Below are 24131 nucleotides of genomic sequence, written 5' to 3'. Positions count from 1 at the left end.
CCTGGTCTTCTGGGATGCCTCGGAGAGGATGTGGAAGTGGAGGGAGGACCTAGAGAATGGAGAGGGATGGAATGTGTCCTCCCTCTCTGGCCTGCAGATGGGACATCCCTCCTGTGAAAGTCCCAGTGTTCTCAGCCCAAGATGAAAGGTGAGAATGAGCAGCGAGCTCGGTCCTGCTTTCCTGTGGAAGCACCTCCTGACCTTTCCTACCGCCTTGCGGTCTCTGCTTTCCGGAAACCGAGCTCCCAAATCATGGCTCTGCTCTCTTTTCTAATAAATATGTGGCCCTGGGCCCAGCTCTCCTTCTCAGCTTTGTCATGAGGGACTTGTTATTTATGACTCTGGGCTGAGTCACAGACCTTGGCCTGGAGCTTGCTCAGGGCTTCAGGCCCAGTGGATTTTTCCATTTGGAAGCAAGAGGAAGAGGCCGTTTGTAAATCCTCCCCTCAGAAGAAACAACTGAGCATCTTCTCACCAGCATGCCTCTGGTCTGGCAATGGGTCCTTTGCTCTTCAGTGGCCCTTAGGTGGTCTCCTGCACTGCTGCCTGGGGGCTGGGGCTAGGGGCTGCTTTCTACTTCATCCAGGAAGCCTTTCCTCATGAGTCTCCCTTCTCTCCCCAAGCATCACTTACAGTCTACAGCCATCCGTGCTTGCATTGTGGTTTTCTGCTTCATGCAGGCGATTCCTCACTCATGGGCATGATGTTGAGAAGCTAGAAATAAGAAGATTTAGCTGCTGATTGGCTCTGCTGGATAAGGGAGAGGGAGTTCAGGATGATGCCAAGGTTGCAATGTGAATGGCATGATAAAGCTGCTCCAAGTCATTTTCCCAAGAGAGAGACACCTCCCTCTCTCTCTAAGTCTCAGAAGTTGTACAGTTGGGAAAATTAATGCAAATCACGCTTGGCTATAACACCAGCTTCAGTCCTCTCCCTTCTGCTCCATCTTGGGCTAAGACAAGGGAGGAAACTGAGGCCCGTAGAAGGGAAATGACTAGCCCAATGCCATGGAACAAGCCAGGAATAGAATCCAGATGTCTTGACTGATTCTCATTTCTCCATTCTCTTCTTCTCCTTGGGACCCAGTGATGAACGTGTACATGCTTAGGAGGATTTGATGGATGGGTAAAATGGATTGGGATGAAGTGGTCAGCTGGAGGCAATGGGGCAGAGGCTTCCACGAGCCTCTGGCACTCGGAGAATGCAGAGGGATTTGGGATGGTGCATGCTGGAGCAGAGAAGGCTGAGGGAGGCGGAGGATGCAGGAAGGACCCTCAGAAGCCGGTTAGGACCAGAGACAATGAATGAAGAGCCATGGAAGCCTCTGGAGGCCCTTCCACGCATTGTCCTTCACCTGGGTTAGATCCCATCTGCAGTGTTGTATCTCTGAAGGAGAAAACCCTCTACAACACACTTAACCTATGGTCACCTGGTCTTTGCTTCCAGACCTCTATTAAGGGCCAGAGTAGACAGTTACCTAGCATTTATATCACACTTTCAAGTTTGCAAAACACTTTTCACTAGGTGGCACAGTGGATAGAGCTCTGGCCTTGGAGTCAGGAGGACCTGAGTTCAAATCCAGCCTCAGACCCTTGACACTTACTAGCTGTGTGACCCTGGGCAAGTCACTTAATCCCGATTGCCTCACCAAAAAGTAAAAAAAAAGAAATGCTTTTCAGATATGATCTCATTTGATCCTCACAACAACCCTGGGAGGTAGGTTCTGTTACTATCACCATTTCATAGTTGAGGAAACTGAGGCACACAGTGACTGGACCAGGGTCACACAGTAAGTGTCTGAGGCTGGATTTGAATTCAGGTGTGCCTATTTGGTACAAAGTCAAGTCACCCATGTGAAAAGGAAGGCTCAAAGCTTCTGGAGCAGAGGGCACTCAGGAGAAGTTTTCAAAACCTGCCGAGGGCATACATGCACGTTGTCCCAGCTCTGTTTGGCATTCAAGGCTTACCCAAATCCCACCCTCCTCTGTCTCTCCAACATAATCCCTTCTCTTCTCCCTAGGACAGCAACTCTGTTCCTTCCAGCTGGGCTATTCCCACTTCCCCTTGAATGTGATGTGTTCATTTCCGACCACATGTCTTTGCTCACAGGGTCCTCCCTCCTTAAAATGCCCCAACTCCCCTGACCCTGGCCACAGACTGACCTCTAGCTTTGGAGTGACCTATAAACCCACCCAAAGACTGGCCCCCAGCAGCACCCCTAGACCCATCCCTAGCTCTGGCTGTACATTGACTCCAAAAACTATCCACAGAGTGATCACTAACTCCTCAAGTTATCTTACAAACAGCTGCTTTACAAGGGGGACTGAGGGACAGAGTGTGGACACAATGCAGCCCATCCCCATTGCTGAAAAAAAAAAAACAAACCTCAGAATCCAGATCCTGCCTGAAGGGCAGGGCTGATGGGGTGCGGTGGGACTGAAGTGGAGCAGAAGATGTGGAAGAGTTGGGGATCTGCCCCTGACTGTGTGACTTTGGGTAAGTCATTTGAATTCTTTACTACACAGTGTAGTGGATAGAGCTGCCCAGAGTCACAAAGGCAGTGAGTATCTGTGGCAGGATTTGAACCCAGGTCTTCCTGACCCCAGGTCACTGCACCACTTAGTATGAGGATTCAGGATCCTTGATCTTGAACATGAAAGATGGACCCTCATTTATGGGATGATTGACCTCACCCACAGAGATCACTCATTGGTAACATTTTAAGGACCATAAAGTATTTCTCTCACAACAACCTGTGAGGCAGATAGAGCAAATAAAATTACCCCCATTTTAGAGATGTGGAAACTGAGGCTGACAAAGGTTAGTTGACACATCCAAAGTCACAAAGCTAGTAAGTGTTAAAGTTGAGATCTGAACTCTTGTTTCTCCTGCTCTGAAGTCCTCTATAGCCCCGGGTGGTCCATCTCACTATCTATGAGCAGGACTCCTAAGCCATCCCAGATTGATTTGCCAAGGGAGACTCCAAATTCCTTCCATCCAAATGTCAGAAGCCACAGAGTTTGGAAGAGAAACTGAAATCCCTTTTGCCATGGCCTGGGGAAGGGTGGAGCTCTTGCGTCTCATACTCCCAGTCGCAGCTTGGCAGCCCCTTTCCCCAACACCCCTCCCAAAGTCTCCTTTCTCCCACCTTCATCCCTGAGCTCTAGAAGCCTCAGGACTGCTTTTCCTGTCAAATTCCACTAGACATTCCTGGTCCCCTCCAAGGTCTGGCCCACACCTCGGAATGCAGATGCAGGAAATTTTCTCCTCTTTTTTTAAAGGCTAATCTCACTGCTCTGACTTGGGGGAAGACTGTGTTAGAGCGGGAAGCCCCGTGCTGGGTCAGTGGAGATGAAGACACCAGCATGCTCACTGGCCTCCCACTGCTTCCTTTTCCTAGAGTTCCTTGGGCTTCCCTTCCAGAAGCTCTCAAAGCCCTCATCTGCCTGCAGGCATTTCCAAAAATCCAAATGTTTGCTGTCTTGTGAAGTGGCTGATGTCTATCCACAGGCCAGCAAAATGAACAGCTCCTACCTGCAGGAATCTTTCTACCCTCAACTGTCCTCACCAGCAACAACAAGAGAGAATTTTTTTTTAAAAAAAGCAATATCCCCACCCTTAGAAGTGAGCAGGAGCTCCAACGTACCCTATAAATGTCTTCTGTGCATAGAGTTCTTTGCATGTTGTCTCTGCCCTTAGACTAGGAGTTTCTCAAGGGTAGAGTTTATCTTTTGCCTTTCTTAATGTCCCCAGCATTTAGCTCAGTGCCTGGCATGCAGTAGGTGCTTAATAAAGGGGTTTTTTTTTATTTGACTTGAGAAGCAAAACTAACCAGTCACTTGGTCAGGTTCAACAATTGCTTAATTAGCTAACAATCTCTAATGTTAATACTAACTATCTGTGAATTAAACACCACCGCTAAGTTGAAAATTCAGGGCTGCACATTGATATATACAAACTTTAAACTCTTATGAAAGTTAAGAAATGTCTGGTTCTTTCAACCAATCCACGGATGGCATACTCACTGGACAGACTTCACCATCCTGGTCACCCTCTTCTGGACACCCTTTAGCTTATCCACATCTTTCCTAAATGTGATGTCTAGAAGAGAAAACGCAAAGCCCTCTAGACAAGGTCCTACCAGGGCACAGGACTATGGAACTACTACTCACCCCATCACAGATACTTTGACTTTCTATGTCTAAATTCCAATTTTTTGTTTCTGTGACTCTGCTCATGTGATCGCCGTATCATCAATTCATAGCTAGAAATGACCTTCGAAATCATCTAATCCAATCTTCTCATATCACAGATGGGGAAACTGAGTAGCAGAAAGATAAAGTCACACAAATTGTGAGTGGGCATGTTGAGATTCTAATTAAGCTTCTCTAATTCCAAAAATGGTGTTCTATCCACTGTACAGTTTGCCCCTCATTGCACCATACTACTGAGACGTTAAGCAAGCATTTCACTGAAGCCCCAAGATGCTTTTGACAGGGACTAATATCTAGTCACTTCTTTTGTGAAGAACTTTATATTTATTCCTATTCAATTTCATCTTATTAGTAGGTAGCCTTTATAGAAGTTTAAGGTTTACGTTACTTTAGAGTCATCCGGTCAATAAACATTTATTAAGAACCTACTATGTGTCAAGCACTAGAGGTTCAAAAAAAGGTAAAAGACAGTTCTTGTGCTCAAGGAGTTAGCAATCTAAAGTAACAGCATTTTCCATATGTTAAGAGATTTTGCCCATTGATCTCTAGCCTGCCCAAGATCATTTTGGATCCTGATCCAAAATGAATTTGATTCAATTCAATGAACATTTTTTAAGTATGTAGTGGCACAGTGCCTGGTGGGTAATAAGCATTTAGCAAACATTTATGGAATGAATGAATGAATGAATGAAGAACATTGTGCCCAGCACATAGGGGAATATTAAGTTTAGATAAGACCAGATTTTACCTTCAAGGAATGTACAATCTTGGAAAAAGAGATTCCTCCAAGACAGAGAAAATACAACTCTACATCAATCAATCCATTGGAAAACAGCTGAGTGAGATCTGGAGGGAAACATCTTTACCATCAAAAGGCTTCATGGAGGGGGTGGCATTTAGCTACAATGGGGAAGGGGTAAGGGGGAGAAATGGACCAGACTGGGGAGCAGGACAGCATGGGCTATTACTCAAAGTTTACTTTGGGGCTGTCTCTAAGCTCTACTTTCCTCCCCAAGTAGAGGGGCTTCTACTGGCCAATGGGTCCTGGACACCAGTTCCTGTGCCAGCAAATGGTGTGTCTTCCTTCAACAGCAGTGATCCTAGGACAGGGTTCAAGTCTGGAAAGGATGAGGGGAGAAGAAGGAGGGGCAGAGGAAGCCAAGGAGAGAGAAGAATGTGACTTCCTAGAGACACAAGTAGCACTTGTATCTTGGTATTCCAAGGTCCCAGCATAGGGCTGGGCACAAAAGTCCATACATGAATGACTGTGGTGTCTTCAGCCTGGGAATTCCCTCCTTAGAGACTTCACACTCCACTTCAGGCTGTCTGTCTTCCTTGCCCATGTTGGGAGATCTGGACGCGGGATTTTGATGGTCTAGGAGCTGTCAGTGATGAAACACCCACTGCCCATGTAGGTCAGCACTTTCTCCACAATTTAGAGAGATATCTAGAAGATCCCTGGGGATTCAGCAACCTGTCCAGGCTCATACAGCCCCATGTGCATCAGAGGCGGGGCCTGAACTGCCGGCTCTCTGTCCATACGACAATGCTTCTGATGGTTTGCATGCACTATCTTATCTGAACCTCACAGCGACGCTGTTCATACTGTAGGTCTTATCCTCATTTCACAAATGAGGAAACTGAGATTCAGAGCAGTTAAGGGTCTTGTCCAGTGTCACACAGCAAGTAAGTATTGGAGGCAGGATTGAAACCCAAATTTCATCTCACTTTAAGGCCAGTAGTCTTTATCCTGTATCCTCCTGCCTCAGCTGCAAAATGGAATTGGGCAGGATGGTGAAGTAGTTAGAACTCTGGGCATGAAGTCAGGAAGACCGGAGTTAGAATACAGTTTTGTAAAATCCTGAGAGCTCTGTGACCCTGAGCAAGTCACCTAACCACTGTTGGTCTCAGTTTCATCAATTATCAAATGGTTATAATCATAGCACCTACCTCTGAGGGCTGTGGTGAGGCTCTAATGAGTTAATATTTGTTAAGTGTTTAGCGTAGTGCCTGGCACATAGTTGTTGCTTAATAAATGCTAATTTCCTTCCTCCCTTCATCCTTTCCTTCATCCCTCCCTCCCTTCCTTCTTCCCACCCTCACTTCCTCACTCTCTTCTGTCCTCCCTCCCTTTTTCCCTCCTTCCCTCCTTTCTTTCCTTCTTGCCTTCTTTCCTTCCTCCCTTCTTTCTTTCCTCCCTCATTTCTTTCCTTCCTCCCTCCCTTCCTTCTTTCCTCCCTTCTTTCTTTCCTTCCTTCCTTCTTTGCTCCTTCCCTTCCTTCACTTGTTCCTACCAAATATGTAACCACCATATAAGATTCTTAAAGCTACATTACTATCTTTTGCTTTTACATCACTCTCATCTCCAGGTGTATGATTCCTTCCCCTCTCCTGAGAACTATTCCTTGTGACACAGGAAAAAAGAAGAAAGGTATTGCATCCCAGTCTGAGAGTATATTGAAGATTCCACACCCCTAGCTCCCGCACCTTTGCAAAGAAGGAGAGGAGACAATTTTCTCAGCTCTTCTCCAGGGCCATGCTTGGCTGTTATAATTACATAACAACTGTGCAATAGTCTACAGGCTTCAGATTTAAAGAGATGAAGACAAAGAACTCTTCCTTTGGGGTTGTGCTTCACCATATGCTAAGTCAATCAATCCATCAACAAGCATTTATTAAACACCTAGTATATCAACAACAAACATTTATTAAGTACCTACTATTTGCCAAGCACTGGGCCAGACACCGAGGGCACAAAGACAAATATACAACAGTTGCTGCCCTCGAGGAGCTTACATTCAGGAGAAACAACATGTACACATATAAGTGATCCAAAATATGCCCGGAAAAAATATGGAAGAATTTCATGAGACATTAGCAACTGAGAGCAATCAGGAAAGACTACATGGAGGAGGCGGTGCTTGAGCTAAGCTTTGACAGAGACTAGGGATTCTGAATCCAGCATGAGGGATGGGCTCTGCATGTCATCATGGGGACAGAAGAGGGAATGTTGAACCCAAGGAATAGTAGGAAGGCCACTTTGCTCCAACACAGAGTGTGCCAAGGGGAGTGATGGGTGTCCTAGCACCATATTGCAACAGATTTTAAATGCCAAGCAGAGGATGGTAATAGGGAGCCACAGGCACCTTTTGAGCAAGGGAATGGGGAAGATAGTTTTCCAGGTAGAATCAGCTAAAAGCCTGTGGAAAATTTGCCCCTGCCCCCCTCTTCCCCCTGCCTCCCCCACAACAACACCCTGTCCCCTGGAGAGCAGCAGGGAGACAGACGGCTTCTCTGCAGTCCGGTTCTCACGTCTGAGGCCTCGGGTGAGTGAGCAGGAGCAGAGGGGAACATGAAAGGAATGCACCACAAGCCTGGGCCCCTCTCCCCCAGGGCTAGCAAGGCGAGGATCTCCAGCACTGAAGTCATCTCCACAAGAGACTGGACTGAGCCATGGAAAAAGGGTCCCTCCGGGGGACCACGGCGCCAGGGGGCCCGCCGGGATGAGCTCAGATTTGGTTTCCCTTTTTTCCACTCATCTCAGATTTCTGGGATGCCAGTAATGTCAGGGGACAGGCTGATGGAGAAGCTAGATGCCTTTGGATGAGGCTGAGGAGGTGTGATGTCAGGGAAGCCACAGGGCCTATCCCATCCCTCAAATATCTTCACTCCAATTGACTCTGCGCAGCCATGGGTCTTCTCTCCCCTCCTGCTAGATCTGAAGCCCCTCATCTGCTGTTAGAGTCACTATCCTAGATTAAGCAACAGAGGCTGGGAGGTTTATTTCTCCAGCTCCTGGGAAAAAAAAAGTACCAGAAGACTAGAGTGGCATCCTAATCATAACTCCAGCAGAGTCCAAATGCCCTCTTTGTCTCATGAGTACATAATCACCATGGTAGTCACCATCACCATCATCACCAACATTGCCATCATGACCATTGCCATCCTCTTCACTGCCATTATCACCATCAGGATGACTATAATCACCATCATCACCATCACCACCGTCACGTCATCATAACTACTGCCATTACTACCACCACAACCACCATCATCATCACTACCATTGCCATCACCGCCATCAGCTTGATTATTATCACCATTATCACCACCACCATTACCATCACCACCACAACCTATTATAATCATGGTCACCACTGCCATCACCACTATCATCAATGCCATCACCAGTAGGTAGACCCCTGTGTGGCAAACTTGTGAAAACATGTCCAGAATCATATAGGATAAGCAAGCATAAATGAGTTGCATCTGAGGGGGGAGGAATGTCTAACATTAATGACATCAAAGTGCCATTGTAGCATTTGACTATTACACCCCAGGGTTGTTTGTGAGGATCACTTCAGTTAATATGTAAAGTCTTTGCAAAACTTAAAGTGCTATAGAAAAGTTAGTTATTATCTACAATGGGTTATTATGTTGAGGGAGGTGAGGAGGTGTTCTCATGTCCAAGGAAGACAAAAAAGAGAAAAGATTTAGGCACAAGTAGTTGGAAGCCAGTAATCTAGACTCAAAGAAAAAGTGCATGACTATGAGGACTTTAAGAAATTCAGCAAGCATTTGTTAAGCACTTACTATGTACTAGTCACTAGTCATACAAACATAAAAGGTCATACTCCCTGCTGTCAAGAAACTTAGTATAATGGGAGGAAATGCAGCTAGTAGACAAACAAGCATGATACAGGCACTAGAACAGGGAACCACAAATAACCTCTAGGGCAGAACAGAGATCTGTATGATGCATTAGAGGCACTTTCCAGCCTAGAGAAAGGGGGAAGATCTCTATGACTTGGGACCATAATTTCAATCTCCTCAATCCATTTTTTTTATCCTGGGGAGCAAGAAATGTGACAGCAACTGGGACAGGAGGCTGAAGTTATCCTTACTGACTGAGGTCCAAGTTTTGGTGTGGACAATCTCTCCCTACAAGAGGCAGAGATCAGATGGTTAATTCTCATGATCCTTCAGGGCCATTGCTTGAGGGCATCCAGACATAAGGGTCCTTTCCCAGGGAATAACTAGTACCTGATCTTTGAGGCGCCTAGCCCCATGACCAGGCCTTCTCAGGACCAGGACACCTGTCTCTTGGATTAGGAGTAGTCATCTCTCAACTAGATGGTGAAAAAAGAAATTAGAGGAATTCTCACCCACCTTCTTATCCATGGTCTTAAATAGGACCTAGGCAGAGTTAGGGATAGAGGCAAAGCACCTACCCTCAGGGGGTCTCCAATCTAATGAGGAAGACAGACTTTGTCTTCAGGGAACACCTCATATAATAGGGTAGCACAGACTCTGCCCTGAGGGAGCCCCTGGTCTTAGGAAAGTGGAAGTGCCCAGCTGAGGAGGAAGACAATTTCTCTTCTATGTCTAATGGAAAGATGAGTCCTTGCTCTCAGGTAGTTTCCAGTCTGTTAGGAGAGAGACACCACAAGCCTTAAATGAGCCAGTCTGAAAGGGAAAACAACATCCTTGCATTCAGAAAGTACTTGATCTGGTGAAAGAGAGGCGGTCCCTGACTTTTGGAGCTCCCGATATCATGGAGGAGATACAGAATAAGAGAATCTCAGGGCTGGAAAGCACTTCAAAAGCCATGTAGTCCAATCCATAGCCAGATAAGAATTCCCTTACAATGTAACCATCCACATGACCTTTGTTTGAAGACCACTAATGAAGGAGAACCAGCTACCTCCAATGTAGCTTATTGTTCTTTAGCATAGATCTTAATTGTTACCAAGAATTTTCTTACATCATCTAAATTTGCAACTTCCCCCCATGGCTCCTGGTTCTTCCCTCTTGGGCCAAACACAAGGCTAATATCTCTCAAATATTATCACACCTCCCTTAAATTTTCTCTTTCAAAAGTTAACCATCCCCAGTTCCTTCAACTGATCTTTATCTGGCTTAATGCTGAGGCCCATCTTCATCATAATGCTTGCCTACTCATGTATGCTTTCTAGCTGGTCAATGTTCTTCCTAGAATGTGGTGCCCAGAACTAAACACAAGGTCATAGATGTGGCCTGATGAGGGAAAAGTACAGCAGGATGCCCTAGCACTGGACACTTTTGTTAGGAGAATTCTATGAACCTTGCCCAAGTTTGCATTCTCTTTCTTGACTGTCAGACTCTGTTATTGGTTACTGTTCAATTGTCAACCCACTCATATCCCAAGACCTCTTTCAGGCAAACTGATGCTTCACCATTCCTCCCCATATTTTGCTTGGGAAATTGATTTCTTGAACACAAATGTAAGACTTTACATTTACCTCTATCAAATTAAATCTTAGTTGATTCATTCCAATATTCCAGCCTGTCAAGAACTTTTAAAATTCTAACCCTCTCATCCAAGACATTTACTGTCCCTTCTAAGGATGTCTCTTTGGCAAAACAAATTAGACAACATAGGACTAAGCACATATCCCTGGAATACTCCAACAGAGACTTCTTTCCAAGCTGAAATTGAACTGGCAAGGACTACTCTTTGGACCCACTCATTTAACTAGTTCTAAATCTATCTAGTTGTACTGTGGTACATATCTCCATTTTTTACACAAGAGCGACTTGAGATCTTTGTCACATGTTTTGCTAAAATGTTGATAAACTGTATCTTTGGCTTTGTCCTAATCTTTAGGTCAATAACCCTGGCAAGAAAGGGAAAATGTGGTTGATTTGGCATGAAATATTCTTAATGAAACCATTCTAGGTCATTGTGATTGTCACTTCCATTTTGAAATTTTTATTTACCATCTTTTAAAATAATATGTTGTAGAAGTTTTGCCAGAAATCAAAATCAAACTCACTTAGCCTATAGTTGCAAAGTTGACTCTCTTCTCTTTTCTGAAAATTGGGAGAGCGTGTACCTTTTCCAATCCTGTAAGACCTCTCCCATTACCTACAACCTTTCACTTATTCAAGCAATTAATCACATCTACCATTTCCTTTGGTACCCAAGGATGGACTGGGCCCAGGCCAGATAATTTGAACTCACCAAGCCCAGCTAGGTGCTTTCTTATTTTCTCCCTCCTCATCTTGGGTATCATCTTCCCACTAACTATTTTTATACTGCCCTTTCCAAGTTAAAAAGTATTGTCCTTGGAAGAGAAAGCAATAGAAATGAGTTGAGCATCACTGCCTTCTCTTTGTTAATTACTATCTTAACCATGTTGAAAGGCAATACTGTGTAGATGATGGAGTCCTGGATCTGGAGTCAGAGTTCAAATCCTGCCTGGTATTACCTGTGTGACTCTGGGTAAGTAATTTAACCTTTCTGCGCCTCACCTGTAAAGTGAAGGGGTGAGACTTGATGACATATAAAATCCCTTCCAGCTCTAAATCTGTGATCCTATAAGCATCCCATCTACCCTGAGCAATGGTTCTATCCCTTTCTCAACTCTCTTCCTTTCCTCAAAATAGTTTAAAACATCCCGATACTCTTTTTTGTACATAGATTTCCTCACCAACCCGAGCTTTAGCAATCCTGATACTGTCTTTACAATACCATGTCATGCTTTCTATTCATTCTCCATTACTTGCCTTTGTTTTAATCTCTTGTACATGACCAAAAACCATTAAGTTCATTTGAGAGATCCTTGTGCATCCACATCAACTTTTTTCCCATAACTTTTTAGTATAATTTTCCTATAACTTTGTCTCTTAATCAGAATTTCCCTTTGTCATCGGAATTTCATTCTTGGTAGCTCCTCAGTTCTCTTGGACTTAGTACTCATAACATTTCAGGCTAAGAAATCTTGCCAATTCTTTCTCTGAATCTTTGAAATCTGCATTCCCCAAATCTAAGGTCAAAGCATGTCCAGTTTTCCTCTCCTGTATCGTGAATTTGAAGATGGAATGGTCAATTCCCTCTAAGAATTAAAACTAAAACTAAAACTAAAAATTCTTCCAAAGTTACCACCATTTCCCAGAAACTAGTTTTTCCTTCTTGGTGAAAATCAGATGCAAAATAGAATCTTCCCTCCAACAAACATTGATTAATCTTTCACATGTGTTGTACGTCAGATATTACGCTAGATGTTGAGAGTAAAAAGACAAAATTGAAACAAATTCTACCCTGAAGGAGCTCATATTCTACCAGTGATGGACATAATAGGTGCATGTAGGAGGTGGGGGAGAGAAGGGCACAAGTATTTATTAAGCATCTGCTCTGTGCTAGTCACTGGGCTAAGCACTTTACAATTATTATCTCATCTGATCCTCACAACTCTGAGAGGCACGTGCTGTTATTATCCCCATTTTACAGGTGAGGAAACTAAGACAAACAAAGGTTAAGTGACTTGTCCAGGGTCACACAGCTAGTAAGTATCAAGGCCACATTTGAACTCAGATCTTCCTGACTCCAGGCCCAGTGCTTTGTGCACTGTGCCACCTAACTGCCTGCAAATTACCTGTAATTATATAAAGGACTGAGCATTTATTCAGCACCTTCTATGTGTCAGGCTAAGTGCTTTACAAATATTCTCTCATTATATATAAGTAAGATGATTTCAGGAGAGAGAGAATGTTAACAATTGGGAGCATTAGGAAAGGCTCTGAATAAAACAGGGTACCAAAGTTGAGTCTTAAAGAGCTCAAGGCTGCTAAAGGGAAGAGATGAGAAGAGAATGTTTCACAGGCATGTGAGCATCCAGCACAAAAGTAGATGAAAGGAAATGGTGGGTGGAATTAATGGTAGGGCAGCTTGACTAGGCTGTAGAGTATGTAAAGGGGAAGAAGCCAATCAGTCAATAAGCAATCATTAAGCTCCGACCTTTGGAAGGATGACATTTTCCTTCAGGTACGTCAAAAAGTTGCTACCTGTTCTGAATGGCCACATAGATGAAGTCACCCAGAGCTGCTCTATCATGTCTTTGTGCTCTTTCCTTTGCTGTCATCTATTTCCTCTTTCTGTCCAGGCAGTCTATAGTACACTTTAATGACAATATCAGTTTCTGTTTCTGCTTCTGTTAAAGCTCTCCACCTCACTTCTGCTCTCTGGTTCTCATGAGCATATCTTCTTAACATAGAATGCTATCCTGCCCCTCTTTATTGCCTGTCCTGTTTCTCTTGAATAAGAGACACCCTCCCAGACTCATATTCCAATTCTGGATCTCATTTCAAGTCTCAGTGATATCCATAAAGTCAAATTTGCCTCTTTGTACCAGAATGGCCAGCTCCTTCTGCTTGTCACCCTGTTCTGTGCCTTTGTTTATAGGAACTTGAGGCTATGGCTTTTGTTGCTAGCTCCTTTTCCTAGACTTTGTTTCCTGTGAACTCCTGGGTTTCTTGCCTACTATTTTCTCTCCATTTTATCTTCTCCCTTCCTCTTCCTTTTCATTTAAACACCTTTTTTTTGGATTAGATTTGCCAGAATGTAGATAAATGCAATACATTCCTGCCTTTGTTAGGGTTACTCCATCCCTGGCCACGAGCCTGTTATTCCTATATTTTAAGCTACAATCCAGAAATCCAAATCCTCTTCTCTGACAAAATCTTCTTAACCAGCTGTTTACTTCCCCAATCCATTTTTCTCTTTGGAAGCCTTTTCTTCAATTGGCAGCAGGGATAAAAAAATGCCACCTGTGCCTGGGCACCCAAGATCTTCAGTTTCTTGCCGAAGACCATAATTTTTAGCAATACTTTCTAGCTTCCTCCTGGCAGTATCATTTGTGAGCTTGGAGTGAGTAGTCATCATCTGGTCTCACAAGTCTTGGATTTGTGCCCCCAGGAAGACAACAGAACTCTTTTAATATATTACCAGGTTGACAAATAGCTTTCAAAGTATTCCTTTATGGGTAGCCACCAATATACTCCTTCCTCTGATCCACACTGGAGGATCTCCCACCTAATAGAACTTGCTCCTTGGAGGACAAATAACTGCTTCTTCTTTGTAGAATCCAGGAAAAAACTCACGCTCCTTGCTCTTTTAAAACCCTTTGTCTGATGAGGGAAACACATTATCTACTCTCAGAGAGCCAGCTTCTAGTTTAATGGAGGAGATAGTCTCTACCATTAATGTGATGGGTGAGACATAGACCTTGCTCTCAGAGATCCTATAATCTAACAAGGAAGAGTCTCTAGACTCCAGGAGTACCTATTCTGCAGGGGGAGACGTAGTCCCTGTGTTCTGGAAGCTTCAGGGAAACAGAATCCAAAGTTCCTGCCCTCAGGAAGTCACTGGTCTTAGTAAAAAGATAGTTCCCATTATCAGTTCTCCAGCCCAGGTGACCCATCACACTACCTGGTGATGTCACCTCTCCCTGACCTCTAGTTCCCATAGGGAGAGGGCATAGGGACATCCAGTCCTGGGCATGGAGAGTTGAGTTATTTTGGGACTGTTTACATTTGGAGTCATCCTCATCCTTGGTCCCAGAGAACGCCCACGTGTTTGAAACTCTTCCGAGTTATTCACTTCTGGGTTCCCGTCCCACCCCCACCCCTTCTCCTGATTCTCTTTTTCTTCTTCAAGGATGGAAAAAAATCTGCTAGCAATTAGTCATAACCCACCAAGCTCAGCTTTCAACAGCCCCACTGAGGAGAGAGCCACACTACTGGGGGGAGGGGAGGAGTTGTGGTTGTGAAGGTTACATCATGGAGGACTGAAATGATCTGCACTCCATTATTTGCAGGTGGTTTCTCCCTTTGGTGCATTCTCTCCATCCCAGCTCAGAGATTTCAGAGACTCATTAGTAAAGGGCCAAAGGGAATCAGAATGGGGAGTGGGCTGCAAAGTCATGTGTTATGCCAAACTTTGGAGGGAGGTGGGAGGGAGGAGAGCAATGTTGGGTAGTGGGAAGAGCTTTGAGTCTAGAATCAGACAAACTGAATTCTAATCCAAGTTCCATTACCTATTAGCTATGTGTGTGACTTTGAGAAACTGACCTACCCACTCAAAACCTCACTCTCCCTATCTGTGAAGTGTGTATGTGAAGGAGGGAGGGGATGGCATTGAACTAGGTTTACCTTTGCATGTCTAGGTCCTATGACTTTTGGTTTATCTGGTCTTTGGAGTTATTAACCAATAGATCAACAAGTATTCCCTACTATATGCCAGGCACTGTACTAAGCTCTAGGGATTATAAAAACACTTAAAAAAAGATATCATTACCCAGGTCACTGGCCCCTGTCACCACTTACTGGAATAGTTGGGAGTTGTCATTCTGGTGAGATTTACTCTAGGTCTTGACCAGTACCCTGTAGCATCTATGATAAAATATAAAATGCCCTGCTTGGCAGTGAAAGACTCCCATCTGCCTTTGCAGTCTGATTTCATATTACTCTCCTCACACGATGCATTCCAACTAAATGGGTCAGCTTGCTCTGTCCCTATGCACATTCTGTTTCCCATTTTGCATGTTTGTAACCCATTAACTCCTCACCTCTGGTGCTTAGATTTCCTATATTTTAAGTCAGTCAATCACCATTGCTTAAGAGCTTACTATGTGCCAGGCACTGGGCTAAGCACCAGGAATGCAAAGAAAAGCTAAAATGCAGTCCCTACCCTCAAGGAGCTCATAATCTAATAAGGAAATGACTGGTAAATGGCTAGGTACATACAAGAGTAGCTGGAAGGTGATCCCAGAGGGAAGACTGAACAGCAATGGAAGAGTTTATAGAGGTGGGATTAGAATTGAGTCTTGAAGGAATCTAGGAAAATAAAGAGGAAGGAGGGAGAGCATTCCAACATGGTGGAAGACAGTACAAAGGGATGGAGCTAGGAGGGGAAGCGTCATGTACAAGGAAGAGCAAGAATGGTCAGTGTTGCAGGATTGTAGAGTATGTGGACAGCAGTAAAGTAGAAAATGAGTGGAAAGGTTGGAAAGGGCCAGAAGACAAAGGACTTTAAGGGACATACAGAGTACTTTATCTTTGATGCTAAAGTAGTAGGGACCCACTAGGACTTGTTGAGAGGGGTGAGGCAGGGTGGTGTGGTCAGGCATGAGCTTTAGAAAGATCACTTTGGCAGCTTTTGAAACATGACTAGGGGCTCAGATTCCTAAAATCTAGCCACGACTGAGATTCTTATAATCTAGCCACAGTTTAAATTCTTATAATCTAGACACGGCTCAGATTCCTGAAATCTAGCCACTGCTCAGATTCTTATAATCTAGCCAATAGCTTACTAATGAACCCCTGAACCCCTAAACCACATCACTTTTAGTTCAGGTTCCTATGATGGGTGGAAATGTGGAGGGGAGAAAACAGAGTGACATAGAGGTCAATAAAAAACTTCATGGTGCAGCTAGGTGGCACAGTGGATAGAGCACCGGCCCTGAAGTCAGGAGGACCTAAGTTCAAATCCAGCCTCAGACCAAACACTTGACACTTACTAGCTGTGTGACCCTGGGCAAGTCACTTAACCCCAATTGCCTAAAAAAAAAAAAAAAAGAACCATGACTAGGAGCAGGGAGAATGTTGAGGCAAAGAGATCAATTAAGAGATTCTTGCAGCAATCTCAGGGGAAAGGTAATGAGGGTTTGCACTAAGATAGGAGTTGAGTGAGTGAGAAGAAGGGGACAGATACAAGAGATGGTGTGATGGTAGAAATGGCAAGATTTGACAACAGATTGGAAATGTAGGGTGAAAGGGAGTGAGGATCATGTCCAGCTTCAGAGACTGGTGACTGGGAGGGTGGTGGTGACCTCGACAGTAAGAGAGAAGTTTAGAAGAAAGGACAGTATTAAGGGAAAGACAATGAGGCCAGATCTGGACATGTCAAGTTTGAGGTTCCTAGGAACATCTAATGTGAGATGTTCAAGAGGCACTTGATGATAGGGGATAGGAACTCAGGAGAGGTTAGAGCTGTTAGCTGTGTTTGTGTGTGTGTGTGTGTGTGTGTGTGTGTGAGAGAGAGAGAGAGAGAGAGAGAGAGAGAGAGAGAAACAGAGATGGAGATAAAAATAGAGATAGACCCCAACAATCCCAGCAGGTTCAACTCTATGCAGATGAGTTCAATAAATAAATATACATGCATATATGCACACATGTTATTGTATATACATATATGTATACTTGTGTATGTGCTTATGCATATACATGTGTGCATATATACATGTATGTGTATATATATATTTCTATATAGGACTTATCTGCATAAAGATGAACCTGTTGGGATGATTGAACTTGTGGGAGCTGAAAAGATTACCAAGGAAGATAGTCTAGAGCTAAAAGACAAGAGGATCCAGGATAAAGCCTTGGGGATGCCCAAGGGGATATGGGTGAAGATAAGTCAGACAGACAGAGGGATAGGAGAGGGTGGTGTCCCAAACACTCAGAGTTGAGAAGATATCCGGCCCATCTTCTTTCTCCATCATGCGTTTTGGTTGCCAGTCTTTACTCTGGTTCTCCCTGACCACACCCCATCATGCACCTCTCCATTGCCTTCTAAGTAATGCTCATTTTTAATTCAAGGACTGGTCTAGTCCAGAAGAGTTTAATTGTGCTCATCCTGGAGGCAAGGGGATGGATGAAATGACCTCTCAACCTAAGAAGTGTCCCATCCATGGCATCCATCTTGAAGGGAGGAGCAAGATGCTTTTGAAAGAGTTCTGGACCTGGAGTCAGAAGACCTGAGTTCCAATTATGGCTCTTCCCTTTATTAGCTGTGTGACTTTAAGTAAGCCCAGTCACCAGTCTGGGCTTCAGTTTCTTCAATTCTAAAATAAAGAAATTGGACAAGACGACTTCTTTATTGATTATTCTCATGCCCAGGATCTCGAGTCTGAAGGAAGCCTTGCCCCAAATCCCACCCCTCAATCTCCCGTCATTCCCAACATGGCAAATGGACTGACCTCAGGCTTGAGGGGTCATCAGTTTGGAAGAGATCTGAAAGATCATTTTTCCTAACCCCCTCATTTAACAGATGAGAAAACTGAGGTTCCATGAAGGGAAGGGACTTGTCCCAAGTCATAGAATTCAATTCTCTTCAAATCAGTAAGCAGATATTAAGCACCACCTGTGTGCAAGGCAGGGGCTAGGCAGGTTCTGGGGATATAAAGACACACAAAAAGGTCACAAGCAGTCCCTGCCTTCAAGGAGTTTCTAATCTGTGTGAATTCATTCTGATAATAATCAGGATTTAAACTCAAGTTTCATGACTCCAAACATGGCGCTCTTTCCACTGTCCCCAAGTAGTCCCCTCAGTAAAGGGGAATCCCACCAGCCTCTGGCCTCAGGCAAGCGGGCTTTGGGCCAGCCATCCTTCCCTCATCAGTGAAGTCCAGCTCCAAGGACAGAGGTCAGTCTGTGGCTTTTGGAATGCTTGTGCATGGAGGGGCGCCTATCTGGGAACAGACCAGACAGGACAGGCCAAGACCAACACCACCATCCCAAGGGCTGAAAGGAAGCCAGAGCTGGGGTTGGAGGGGTGAGCATGAGAGGGAGCAGGAATGTGTTGGCCAGGCCACTCTTTCCCGTGGGGTGGGGGGGTAGATTCCAAGCATAGTGGAGTGGCAGGACAGGCTGTCCTGGGGTCCCTAGAACAAGGCTGAGCCTGACCAAGCCAAGTTGTGGATTCCAGGGGAGGGGGAGAAGGAAGGAGGACTAACTCTCCTCTGTCCCAAGACATGGGCCAATAGAAAGAGTCCAGATGCTGGATTTATGAATGAAGGCTTAAAATAAGCCAGGGATCCAAAGCTACTGAGTCTGGAAAGCAAAGAAGCTGGGTCACCAAGCATCTATTCTACAGATGAGGAAACTGAGGCACAGAGAGGTTAAGTGATTTACCCAAGGTCCACACAGCCAGTAAGTACCCAAAGCAAGATTTGAACCCATGTTCCTGACTCCCAGTCTAGTGCTCTACCCACTGGGCCACCTAACTGCTAATGTAAGAGCTGTTTTTATCTTTCCAGCTACCTCATTGACTAATATAAATGGAAAAAATATCTTTGTACTTCACAAGTCTATTTGCATCTCATAAATCTTGCAGGTTTTATGCAGAAGTTGGTCTCACTTAAATCAAGAGTACTTACCTAAACCAACAAATCATCCCCTTTGGGAATAGAGTCAGGAAGAAAAGCCTGATTTACAAATTAACTGGAATGGTCGGCCTTGCTGAGCCTACATCCACTCAATCCTTCTACAAGTATTTACATAGCAGCTATTGTGTGTGCCTGGTTCTATGCTGAGCCCTGTTGAAGGCCCCCTGGGTGTGACTGGGAGGGCAGACTCCCCTCCTGGTTCTCTCCCATCTCCATCCTCTTCCCTTCCCTGCTCCCCCCATACACTCCATGATCTTGCTGGGGTTACTTTGCCCAAACAAGGGCAAGCCTGGTTCCCATCTGCATGGGCCTGCTCTCTCTCTCTGAGGACAATCCAGGTGCCTGGGTACGTTCCCACCTCCCCTACACCTTCCCGAAAAGTTCTTCCAGATGGTGCCTCCCTTCTGCCTAGTGTAATCAGGCCCACGGTCCACTGGTTAGCCCAGTACAGTAAAATAGACCAATAATATCCCAGGGTTAAGGCTTAATGGGACCACTTACCATTTATTTCGCCCTTGGCATTTGGAGAACACTTTATGACTTCTGGGTAAACCCTCCCCCCCTCACCCTAACATATGCACACACCCCCAACCTTCAGACAGCCAGGGCAGGCAGCCAACACAGTTCTCCCATCTTCATATGTGAGAAAAGGTCTCCCTATCCTCAATATGGGAGGAAACTTGAGGGAGATGGAGACCAGGACCTTTGTTCATGGGTGGGTTCACAGGTCTGCCTTTGTTCAGACCACTTTCTTTCAACAATCCATCTTTTCTTAAAAATCGAGTGATAAAGGGAATACCAGGAAATATGGATATCCCCATGCTGAGAGAACAAAAGAAAGGGACCAAGAAGGAATCCTTGGAGACAAATTATGGAAATTATCCCAGAACAAAACACCAAGCATGCAATAGGGCAAAACATTCTCCTAACTTCTTCCTTACCAAAAGTATTCAAAGACTTTTCCTATCGGGGGATTTTTCCCCCCGTGGAAAATCATCTCTAGTTTCATAATGGATAATTTGATACATCAGCGGATGCATGATCTCACTGGTGTGGATACTTTAGACACAACCTCAGAAGTGGAAAAAGCACTGAATTCCAAGTCACAGATCTTGAATTCAAATTCTGATTCTGCCATATCTTATACATGTGACCTGGAGCAAATCTGTTCAACCTTCCTTTTATCACTCCTTCCATCTTCTAGTCCTCACTGAGCCCTCCTGGCTCTCTATTGATGATACAGCCTCCTTGGCCTCCTTTTTTAGCACTGACTGCACTTTCATGCAATTCTCCCCTCCCCCATCCCCTAGCAAGGTGGTGAAATTGGAACACTCCTTGCCGCCATTTTCAGATCCTTCCTCTTCCTCCTATTACTCAGTAACTTCTCCTTGTTTGAGGTTCATATTATCTCCCAATCAATATTCTGGTGGATGCTGTCTATAGACCTTCAGGACGTTCTTCTTATTATAATAGCTGGCTAAGCACAGTGGTGGCCCCTAGCAGGCATTCGATAAAAGTTGATTGATTGGTTTAATTGTAAAGTGCTGTCATTTTATCTTCTTAATGAAAGGTAGGTGCTATTATTATCCCCATTTTACAGGTAAAGAAACTGAGGCACAGAAAGACTAAAGCAACTTACCCATAATCACCCAGCTAATAAATGTCTGAGGCTGGAGTTGAACTCAGGCCTTTCTGACTCCAGGTCTGGCACTCTATCCACTGAGCCATCTATCTGCTTCCTTCATTCCTCAAGAAGTCTCGAGCTTGGCTCAGTCTTCTTCTACTCCTCACCTTCTGCCCTCATACTAAAGGATTTCAACATTCATTCCCACTTTTTCTTTAATCTTCAGTCTCTCCACGTCTACTGGTTCCTTCCCTGCTGCCCATAAATACACTGTTTCTCCCTCATGCTTGATTCTACCGTCCCCGCTAGCTAGCATCCTGTGTCTCTCCCCTTTGAGGCTAAATTCCTTGAGAAAGCCATCTCCATTTGCTGCCTCCACATCTCCTCTCACTGGCTTCTAAACCCTCTGCAATATGGCTCCCGACCCTATCCTTCAACTGAAATTTCTTTGTCCAAAGTCACTTTCTTTATTGCCAAATCCAATGAATGACCTTTTCTCCATCTTCATCCTTCTCCACAGCCAATCACCCTCTCTTCCTAGATATTCTCTCCTCTCTAATTTAGGGGGCACTGCTCCGATGTAGCCTTCCCCCAACTTGACTCTGTCTCTGCTGAATCTTCATCCAAGTGGTTTCTACTGTTTCCCTGAGGCTTTAACTGAGTCCTCTTCTCTTCTAGCTCTATCCTCTCTCCCTTGGTGGTATCATCAGCTCCCACAGCTTCAAGTAACATCTCGGTGCAGATGAAAACCAGAGCTACGCATCCAGCCTGAACCTCTCTCCTGAGCTCCAACCAACCATCATCAACTGTCTCTTGAGCATCTTCAACTGGGCCCCTAAAAATCCCAAACTCAGCAGCCCCAAACTGGCCTCAGTATCTTTCCCTCCTTTTAACGTCTCCATTATTATGAAGGGTACCATCATCCTCTCAGTCACCCAGACTTTCAACTTTATCTTCTACTCTTCATTCTCACTAATCCCCCAAATCTTGTTGTCTCTGCCTTCATGATATCTCGTGTATATTCCCTTCTCTCTCCCTAGACAGGCTAGTAAGTGTTATGTGTCTGAGTCCGGATTTGAACTCAGGTCCTCCTGAATCCAAGGCCGGTGCTCCATCCACTGAGCCACCTAGCTGCCCCTAAGATGGCTAATTCTAAGAAGCAGAAATGAAGGAGTGCATGGCAGGCATGGGGGGGGGACTTATGCAAACACCCAGAGTTGGGGGGATAGAACGTTGTCTACAGGGAGGGGCGAGTAGCCCAGTTTGGCTGGAACATGGAGTGTAAGGGAGGGAATATTGTAAAATAAACCTGGAAAGTGAGGTGTGAGCCAGATTGTTAAGGATTTTAAGCGATCCAAAAAAGATTTTTTTGGTATTCTATCTTAAAGGCTATTGAGAGCTCCCAAGTTTTCTGACTGGGGGAGTGGTATAGGCAGCCCACTAATGTTGATTTGGCAGCTATGTGATGTAATAGTCCAGTTTTGAGGTGAAGAGGCCCTGACGTGGGATGATGGTGTCTATGTGAGTGGGGAGAGGGGGACAGAAGGAAGAAGTGTTGTCAAGGTAAAATTTATACTGATTGGTTATGAGAGGTAAGTTTCAGTAGGCTCAAGGATCACTCTGAGGTTGTGACCTGGGTAACTTTCATTAAATAAAATAGGGAAGGTAGGAGGAGTGGTAGGTTTAGGGAGTGGGGAGTTCTCTTTGGCATGTTGGATTTGAGATGTTTAGGCAGTTGGCATTGTTGGACTGGAGCTCAAGAGAGAGGTTAGGGCTGGAAATATAGATCTGGAAGTCTACATCTACAAGGTGATGATAAGTGAACTTGTGGGAGTTGATAAGATCGATGAGAAGGGAGATGAAGAGAACAGAGAAAGGTGTGGCACAAAGCCTTGGGGGACACCCAAAGTTCAAGAAGGGAACATGACCATTGACCCAGCAAAGAGGACTGAGAAGTAGAAGCTGGCCAGGGAGAGAGCAACTTGGGGGAGAGAGTGAGCATCCAAATCCCGGAGAGAAGTCAAGAAGAATAAACATTGAGGAGAGGTCATTGGTCGGTGACCTTGGAGAGGACAGTTTCCATTGAGTGATGAGGTCAAAAGCCAGACTGCAAAGGGCTAAGAATTAGGACAGAGTGGAGCAGACAACTTTTTCTAGGCATTTGGCTGTTTAAGGGAGGAGAGATGCAGGACAATTGCTTGAGAGGATGATAGTAGGATCCAGTGGGAGTTTTTTAACCATGGGCAGGTAGAAAGGGGGAACCAGTAGACAGAGAATGAAGGTTAGAGGGGGCTGGTGATTGACAGGACAGGCTGTCTCAGCAGTTGGAAAGGGAAGAGATAAATGGGATGGAGAAGGGTAGATTTGCCTAGAAGAAAGGTCAAGTCTTCAGCAGAGGCAGAAGTAAAGGAGTAAAGTAAAAGAAAAGGATATCAAGGGGTATAATAATAATAAGTAAGTAATAATAACAACAAACATTTATATAGTTCTTTAAGGTTTGCGAAGAGCTTTATAAATATCTCCTTTTATTCTTGTAACAACCCTGGGAGGCAATGGGGAACGGAGTGTTATTACTATCTCTGTTTTATAGTTGAAAAGACTAAGCTTAGAGAGATTTAAGGAAATGACTTGCCCAAGGTCACACAGCTAAGGCAGTATTCAAGCTTGATCCTCTTGACTGACTCCACTCACCTAGCCACCCCTAGTTTGTAAGGTACAGAATAGGAAAGAAGAGAAACCTCATGGTAATAACCTCTCTTGTCTTACTTAAGTATGAAGTAAAGTCCTCATTTGAAAGGGGAGGAGGAATAGGGTTGTACAGGGGGAGAAAAGACAGCTCAGAATTGAATCTGGAAGCTTGTCTCCCCCATGACTCAGAGCTAGGAAAGACCTCCAAGAATGGCAGTTACAATCACCTCATCTCACAGTGGAGGCATCTGAGGTTCAGAGAGAGCCAGTGACCTGGCCAAGGTCACACAGCCAGTTAGTGGGAGAGTCAAGGTTGGAACAGTGGCTTTCCGACTCCCTACAAATTGAGGGGAGTCCCTGTGGCCAGGCCGTGACTTTGATGCTGAAGAACAAAGGTGATCTCAGCCCTTGAGGTCAGTCTCCAAGAAGCTCTAGCTGTAAATTCTTCTTCCCCAGGCTCCTCGGGCTCAGCTATTCAAACCCTAATGAGAGCCTTTGGAAAAGCCGAAACCAAACTCTTCCCAAGAAAATGCAGCTGGGACCACAGCCCTGGGAGAGGGATGGTCCCAGAAAGCCAGGGAGGCAAGGTTCCTTGGGAGTATTAGACGTATTTCCCCA

This window comes from Vombatus ursinus, unplaced genomic scaffold (assembly GCF_900497805.2).
Source record: "Vombatus ursinus unplaced genomic scaffold, bare-nosed wombat genome assembly UNPS02014837.1, whole genome shotgun sequence".
NCBI classification, from domain to species: Eukaryota; Metazoa; Chordata; class Mammalia; order Diprotodontia; family Vombatidae; genus Vombatus; species Vombatus ursinus.
The sequence above is the reverse complement of the archived record's forward strand: the minus strand, read 5'-3'. Positions refer to the sequence as shown.